The sequence below is a fragment of the Octopus sinensis genome, unplaced genomic scaffold, assembly GCF_006345805.1.
Source record: "Octopus sinensis unplaced genomic scaffold, ASM634580v1 Contig18177, whole genome shotgun sequence".
Classification (NCBI taxonomy): domain Eukaryota; kingdom Metazoa; phylum Mollusca; class Cephalopoda; order Octopoda; family Octopodidae; genus Octopus; species Octopus sinensis.
In genome coordinates, this window is record NW_021835613.1 from 17501 (window position 1) to 26239 (window position 8739).

The following is an 8739-nucleotide window of genomic DNA, read 5'->3' on the forward strand; positions in this document are numbered from 1 at the left end:
ACATTATAGCAGGTTTGAGAAAAAAGCGAGTTTCATTGGGAAAGTAATCCTCAAAGGCGTATATGACATTGCGAGACTCCAAAACAAATCGTTCATACCGTTTTTTCACTCGATAAAGAATCAGTGAAAAAACGGTAAGGACGATTTGTTTTGGAGTTTCGCAATGCCATATACGCCTGTGAGGATTTACTTTCCAAATGAAACTCGGTTTTTTCTCAAACTTTTTCTCAAGCCTGCTATAATGTGATACATGTCTTTGGTGTGGTAATTGTACGTGGCTGAAGAAGGCTTTTGATCTACCTGTTATATCAATTATGCATGATATAAGTTGTTCAATAAAGCCCGAAACATATGTACCGCAAAATCCTTTGCGTCCTGTTTTTCTTTTGATACATATATCCTATCACCTATACCCCTAGCTGGCATATACAGGTGCTTACATTTATCAAGTATTCACCCTGATTTATATATATATATATATATATATATATATATATATATATATATATATATATATAAAAAAAGGTAAAGAAACATTCGGTCATGAATGATTGTCGGATAGCACCCAGGATGTTAGATGTTACTCTCCGGGGCACGAGCCCGGGTAATTTTTTTATGGAAGACCAACAGTGGCCTATGTATGCCACACTCCATTCTCCACGCCACCAATGTCATCTAAGAGAAAGACAAGGGCCGATACAGCTTGACACCAGTGGCATTAGAACTCACTTCTAAAGCCTATTGAACTGGAAAAACATGGAAATATTGTGTCTTGCTCAAGCACAAAATCGAACTCCCTACCTCATGAGTGTGAGCCTGAGGTTCTAACCACTGAGCCTTGCATCTTCATATATATATATATAATCAAATTAAGCAACAGGATATCAAGTCGTGATACAATACGACCGTTTCAAGCGCCTCCATTCAATTGAACAATGCAATCAATACATCAATTTAAATGCAGTGCCATCTTTAGCTGTAGAAATAAATGAATAGAATTTTAACCATTCGGACACATTACTGTAATGTTTCTAAACTATTTTAACAGAGTAAGAAGATGGAAGAAATTAATGTTATCGATATTGTAGCTAAGAAAAAAAAAACTACACTTCCAAGAATCGCATGAAGCCTATTGGGGTGATAGTGTTGTAAAGGATTGTAATTCATTTCTAATTTCATTTATCTCTTTATCAACTACTAAATCTAAGACCAGAAGACAGTGTCCTGTTTTGAATAAAGACAAGAATAAGTTGACAGCTCATGGCTAGGTATGGTCATAAATGTTGTCGTATGTATTCCCTTTCCTCTAGGCAGAAAGAAGACATTAGGGGTAGTCAATCGGATATAAAGTAAGTGTCCATAAAAAGAGGCTTAGTAGTGTAAGACTTTAAATCATGATGTTGATTACTAGTTAAAGGGGCAAGGCGCAAAGAAACCAAAGATGTTAATGCAGACGAAATTTTATTATGTGTGATTGTTTATAAACAATATTGCTATGTTGTATAAAAAATATAATTAAGATTGTCAAAAATGGTATCAATACCGAAATAGGTAAAATGTGTGTCGTTATTATAAACATTAAAGAGGAAAGATTACCGGAGACTAAACAGTATGCCTATGCCTCAGTAGAAGGTAAATCTGCAAAATCTAAGTTTTGATACAATCGATTTAGGCAGATAAAATTTTGGGGAGAAATACATTTGAAGTGGACAAGTTGTCAAAACATGTTTGTAGATCAATGATTTCTTTAGATACACCAATAACAATTACATCATGTGTGGCAGAATCAGTGGTCTATTTCTCAATGTCCCTGGATTTAGCTATAACTAGGGGTAGATTTTTACCTGATGTTTTCTTATATGGTCCTTTAATGTAGGATTATGTAAGGAAATTTTCTTTTAATATCCGTCACAACAAATGTCCAGAATTTTCCTGTGGATGGTAAGATTTTGTTCGACTGCAATGATGGGGAAAGACACACGGGCCAGCTACCGCGGGATCATACAACCATAATGCATCTTGATTGGCCTGAAGTTAATGGTGCATAAAAACATTGCATTTATGCAGTCAACTCATTTGTTTTTAAATGTGTCTCTCCAGTTTTGTACACTACATTGTATTGTATTCTCAAAGCATTCTTCTATTTTAGAACAGTGACTTGTTTTGTTATACGGATCTCGTATATATGAAGCTATAGCAAATGTGTCCCGTCTCTCCTCACATAAAATTTAAAGACAGATGTCTAAATATAGAGGACTTGTGAAACAGATTAGATACAATGAAGAGTTTTATATTTACATATATTAATGGTTGTACATGATCTCATCAATAAGTATCCAGACTGTTGCCATAGTAACAAAGCTAAAGCACACAGAGTGAAGTTGCTCGGCACAGATTGACCTTTATCTCTATTGTGCATGCACGCTAAGTTTTGACTTTCAAGAGCAATTCCACTGTTTACATCAGTGCTTGGAAGGAAGGTGTGTAGCGTGTGATCGTTACATTGACCATGATATAGAGAGTTGAGCAGAGAAGCTGCATCAAATTTTGTCAAAAGTTTGACGATTCCTGCTCAGAGGGCCATAGAAAGTTTTTATCGTCCCTGACACAATCAAGGACATCTTGTGCAACTGAAACCCGTGTGTCCTTTTGGTCATCTGAAAGCAGTTTTGGCTCACATTTGGTAGACACGCGTCTCAAACCCAAATCTTCAGTGGTAATGGACCGAACCGTAACTAACCTGCACATCCTCTGATAATTCAAGGATGGTAATTCGACGGTTTACCCACTCAACTGCACGCACATCAGCAATGTTTTTTCTCAGTTCTGCTCGTTGCAGATCTTCCAGAATGTTCGTCAATATCGACATTTTCGGCCATACTTAAAATGTCTGAACCACTCTTACATGTGTGTGTGGCTCATACACTCCTCTCCATACACTTTCTGCAACTTTACGTAGGCTTCCAAGCACTGCTTTAAACAGCGGATATGAGCTAGAACATAAAACATTAGTGCGCATGTACAGCACAGATTGAGATCAATCTTTTCCAAGCGGCTTCACTCTGCGTATTTTTGCTTCGTTACTATAGCAACAGTCCGGATACTTATTGATCAGACCTTGTATATAGACACAGACTTGTGTACATATATAGTTTTGTTCAGCAGAAATGGAGTCTAGAAGTGAAGTATGGTTTTGGAATATATGTGGTGCACTGCTTTTGTAATATATCAGAGTCAAGACGTATATTCAACAAAATCTGTATAAATATATACGTGTGTGTGTGTCTGCGTAGCACTTATACACACATAAATCTGTCCGAACGTGGTTCTTTAAAATAGAAATTGTGAGAGACTCATGGAGGTCACTGCAGAGTTTCATAATATTTTGTGCTGTAAATATGTATACCATGTAAAATTTGATATACATGAATGTTATTGATGAAATCTGTTTATATTTTGTTCCATAGATGTCGCTGGTGTCAAGAGAACATGGCCACCGTGAGACTGCAACCATGTGAAGATCTTGTTCTCTGCGAGAATTGTTCTTCTGAAATGACATTTAAGAGATGCCCCGTGTGTCGAGAATACACCCTCAGCAAAAGTGAATTTGGTAAGATAATCTTTGGGCTCTGTTTGTTGTCTTGTTGACCTTATTGTGTGGAATAATGTGCTTCAAGCTTTCGTGTAGACCCAGGTATGTCATAATGGGACAGATTTATGATAAGTGTTCCTGGGGTCTTTTCTTTGTGACAGTATATCTACCACTACATCCACTAAATATTGTCTTTACCTAATTTTAAGATGTCACACTTCAAGATGTCTGTCAGGATATGTTGTTTAGGTACGTACCCTGAATGTCTCTTTAGGTACGTACCCTGAATTATAAGAAATTAACAAGATTAAAAATCAAATCTCTAAGATTATAAGTATAATGATCATTAACGTTGATTAAATATTAAATTTAGTATTAAACTGTGAACATGTTTACATTTAAACAAAGCGTTGGTGTTGACATAAAATATGAAGATAGGAATAAAATATGAGTTCCCTGTGTGACTTGATCTCACAAATCCTTATTTGTAACTATATATAACATTGTTTGAACAACATTTACCATCCATATAGTCATTCTTTTTCTCACTCTTGTTAGATTTTAGATGATATTAATGCTAAAAGAGGCACAGTTTTCTGAGTATTTCACCTCTGGTTTTAGTTCTGACTTGATTGTTGCATTCAAATTTGACTACTGCCATAGCTGTTGTCATCCTTTGTCAGGTTCAATTTTTTATTTCCTTCAATTTGGATCTCCTGGCACTTCTTTATCCACATTTTTTTAATCCTCCATACTCCTCCCATATGTGTACCATCTCGTCTCTTGTGCGCTATCTCTGAATCTTCTAAACCCTAGTTTTGCTTCCAGCTCATCTCTGCTCCGGGACTTCAGCACATTAATATTACACTTCTTCTGAAGTATGCCCACTTCATTTTTTAACAGTTTTCATACATCCTCTATACTCTGGGAAACATTCCACTTTACAAATACAAACCAGGGTTCACCAACGATCAGTCCTCAGCCCCCTCCTATTCATTATAGTCCTCCAGACAATAAAAGAGGAATTCAAGACACTCTTCCCCTGGGAGCCTCTTTATGCTGATGACCTTGCTCTTATAGACAAGTCACTGCCAGAACTGGAGACAAAGTTTAGCGTGTGGTTGCAAAGTCTAGAATCGAAGGGCCTTAGGGTTAACCTAGTCAAAACCAAAGTCCTTGTTAGTAGGAAGGCTGTTAAATCACAACCCCTTTCAGATAGATGGCCCTGCTTTATCTGTAGAAATGGAGAGGGTAGAAACATAACACGATGTACCCGGAGGAAGCTATAGACACATAAAAGGTGCAGCAATATCAAAGGAAGTTAACCGGGAAAATAGTTTTTTTGTGTGGCAGCTACTCTAGGGCAATAAACACTGAAAATGTACAGAAAACAGATTCCATCACATTCCAGGGGAAGAAACTAGAAGTAGTTAATAGCTTCTGCTACCTAGGGGATCAAGTCTGTAGTGAGTGTGATTGCTCTGCGTGTGTAGAGACTAGAGTAAGAATAGCCTGGGCAAAGTTCAGGGAGCTCCAACCTCTGCTGGCAACTAAAGGTCTATCACTCAGGGTGAAAGGTAGACTGCATGATACATGTGTGCGAACAGCCATGTTACAGGGCAGTGAAACATGGGCCATGGATGCTGAGAACATGCGTAGGCTTGAAAGAAATGAAGCTAGTATGATCCGCAGGATGTGTAATGTCAGTGTGTAATCACGACAAAGTTGGGCATAAGAAGCATCAAATGTAGTGTGCAAGTGAGGCGACTGTGCTGGTATGGTCATGTGTTACGTATGAATGAAGACAGCTGTGTGATGAAGTGCCTCTAGACGAGGTAGACCCAGGAAGACATGGGATGAGGTGATGAAGTATGACCTTCAAACATTGGCCTCACAATGGCAATAGCAGGACACCGGGATCTTGGGAGATACGCTGTGATTGAGAAAACCCCCTAGTGAATTCACCCGCACACTCTTGGTGTGTATGCGCAATAGTCCTCGAAATCCAAAATATTGACACCCATCAATACAGAAATGTATGGTAAGCATTTTGCATTCACTTTTACTCCGTAATTTGGCGACATTGAATTTCAATTTCGAAGAGGCACCAATGCGCATTCGTTAACCTTTGTGCCAGTAATTTGGTCACGGAAATAATTTACTGAAACCTTTGATTTAAGTGATCATATGGTGCGGAAATCACAGCAACTGAGCAAAGAAGAGGCTATTTTGGTTCATCCTGACCCAAGGAAAGGTACGTCCCGGGACGTCAGAATCGGAGGAATATTTACGTGTTTGTCCAGCTAAAAAGGAAATTGTTACTGTAATTGAGAACGGATTACAAGTCCACCGACTAAAATAGCCATTGCTTGTGAATCTTCAGAAGTTTTGAGTGGAATACAAGGAAAACGCTGAATATAAGGTAGAATTTTTAAAGTTTTATGAATTGCAACTGAAATGAACGGATAATACAATTGTATGAGTCGGAGGAATATTCGCTTCTTTGTGACTTGCAACCAAAATGCTGTGTGATCCAGTTACTACCTCAGACATGCATTCAGTATGTGTCTATGAGAATCACCAACATGCAAAACGTATCGCCGCTGCCATTCCTGGTAGTCACGACTACACAGACTTGCTTGGCAAAATGGTCTCTTCCGTGAGCAATCGAGATTGTATGTTGCTCCTATGTGAGTCCTGTCCTTTTGAATAACGTTTATTAGACGTATTTTAATCACTTGGAGGTTTAGTAACGCACAAACAGTTGGCACATGTGTACTGGTTAGCTCCTTTATGACTAACTTCCCCCCCAGTGAATGCCTTCATTCAAACCGCTGAAAGTGTGTTTGAATCTCTACAACAACTTCATTTCATAGCAGAGGCCCGATCTTATTTCCTTAATCATCAAAAAGATGACCTGACATCAAGTGAAGCAATAGTATTATTGGACTTCACAGAATAAAATTATAGCTTTGTAGTACAGGACGCCCTGCAAGGGTTTCATCAGAACAAATCCGAGGCAAATATTCATCCATTCGCGATCTACTATAAGACTGGTTCAAACCCACAATGCACTTCAATCTGTGTCATATCTGATTGTTTGAAACATGACAACACCACAGTGCATGCTTTTATTACGAGGGTGATATCGCATATAAAGACAGAACTTCCATTCATAAACCATCTCCTGTACTTCAGTGACGGTGCAGCCGACCAATACAAGAACTAGAGACACCAAACAAATCTCTGTCATCATCAGAATGATCAAGGACTTGCAGCAGAGTGGCATTTTTCTCCATGTCATGTGGAAAAAAGTCAACAAGTAGCCACAGAAAGACATTTTCGCACGGATTCCAAGGTGTATAGCTGAGTATGTGCAAGCATTCCAGGAATAATGTTCTTTTACGTCTGAAACGAAAACAGTAGAACAGTGAAATTAATTGGCACAAGATCCCATCACTGCTTCATTCTTTCTTCAAGATCTGATCTTCTAATGAAAAGAATATCAGCCGATGACAATTTCACTCTTTTAGGTGAGGAGCAGCCAGCATCTGATTAATATATTTCAAAGTTAAGGTCCTGAAAAATTTGTTACACGATTTAAAATTTTTTAACAAGGAGATCAAGTGAGCGGGTTAAACTACGTGAAGTGTCTGGCCCTGATGTTTTTATGGTAAGATCATTGATGACCCAACTGGTTGCCATCGGAATTAGCAAAGATGAGAATAATGTTGGATAGAGAAGGCAGAAGTGAGGGCACAATTTCACGTCATATGTTTAGTGCAGATATAAAAAAGGAAAGACAAACCTAATAAAAGATTGGTGTTATCAAGTGTTAATTAAATGAAATAATGACACAGTTGTTAGATTATGTAGAATGTCTCAAGAGATAAAAGAAATTTTGGAAGGCAGTGTAAATATTAAACTATTACATGGTAATCCTGTTGAAACTATAAACATTCTAACCAAAACCTTTGTCTTCAACAGTTGATTATCTATGAAAGGAATCTCTGATAATAAAATATAGATTATTGAAAAAGATAGAGAAATTTTTCTATAACGTTTGAAACTTGGAAATATTCATTTCAGTGAATCGAACATTTGAAGTCAAGGAAACACATACACTGGAAGAACCTGTTGGTGAGTATAAAATAACAGCACTTGATTGATTCCTCTAAGGTTTATCTTCTGCTTATTTTGATATCAGAATGATAAAGATCAGCTTCCATTCTTACCTTTCAATGGGAAGTTTTAGCAGTAAACTAATCATATTAAACATATCGATACTATTGACATTTCATAAAGTATCCAATCAGGTTAGCACGGTTGGTGAAATGGATAAATTAGAAGTAAAATAGATTTCAGGATTTTCTTTTTGGAGCAGCCAAATAATATATGTTGTGGTTTAACAGGTGAGGTAATGACAAAGTTTTGTTTGTTTTATATTTTTTAAATGTTTACTGACAAGTTATTGTTGTTATTTTAGCTCATGTCTTTCATAATCTGACAGACTCACAATGAAATGCGTTTCCGAATATGAACATGAACACCTGTCGTTTTTCACCAGATAATAAATCTATCATTGCATCCAGTAAACATTGTCTTTATTCAAGTGGAAGACGTTGGTTTGCTGCTCAGAAAACCGTTGTCTCTTTCCCTTTCTTCAAACTTCATAGAGGCTGTATGATACAATACAATCAAATACATTCAAAGAGACATCGGACGGGTTGAAAGGAGAACGGATAGTGAACACCTTAGATAAAAGCTCCTTAAGAACCCTTCTTACGATACTATGATTGTTTTTGCCGATGCTAAGAGGGGGAAATTATAAGGCACTAAAGATGAAGAGAACACGAATATACGGGACATATACAATGACCCCAAACGAAGTCAACATTACCTGCTCATGTTTGGATTGAAATGTCCAATGAAACCAGTAATCAAATATTTCAGCTTTGCGATTTCAGCAAGAAACAAGTATAAAGCTTAGTGAAGAAGGCAAGAACGGAGATTGCAACGGGAGGTGATTGTGTACCATAGAACATGTACAAATGTTGTGCCCTGGTGTTATAAGCATTAATTACTATTTCGGGAGTTGTGGGATAAAGGTGAACTGATTGATGAATGGTGCAAGACAAAGGATTTTA

At 37.4% G+C, this 8739-nt stretch overlaps 1 protein-coding gene across 1 annotated transcript in view; it reads left to right on the forward strand.

Moving 5' to 3' along the window:
- LOC115231314 (ankyrin repeat domain-containing protein 35-like) overlaps positions 1-7936 on the forward strand; it is a 25133-nt gene extending 17197 nt beyond the window's left edge. Inside the window, exons 7-8 of the mRNA XM_036500034.1 lie at positions 3468-3610; positions 7682-7936. The gene's annotated coding sequence lies outside the window, so the exon portion shown is untranslated. The remainder of the gene's footprint in view (positions 1-3467; positions 3611-7681) is intronic.
- Positions 7937-8739: the final 803 nt, after the last annotated feature.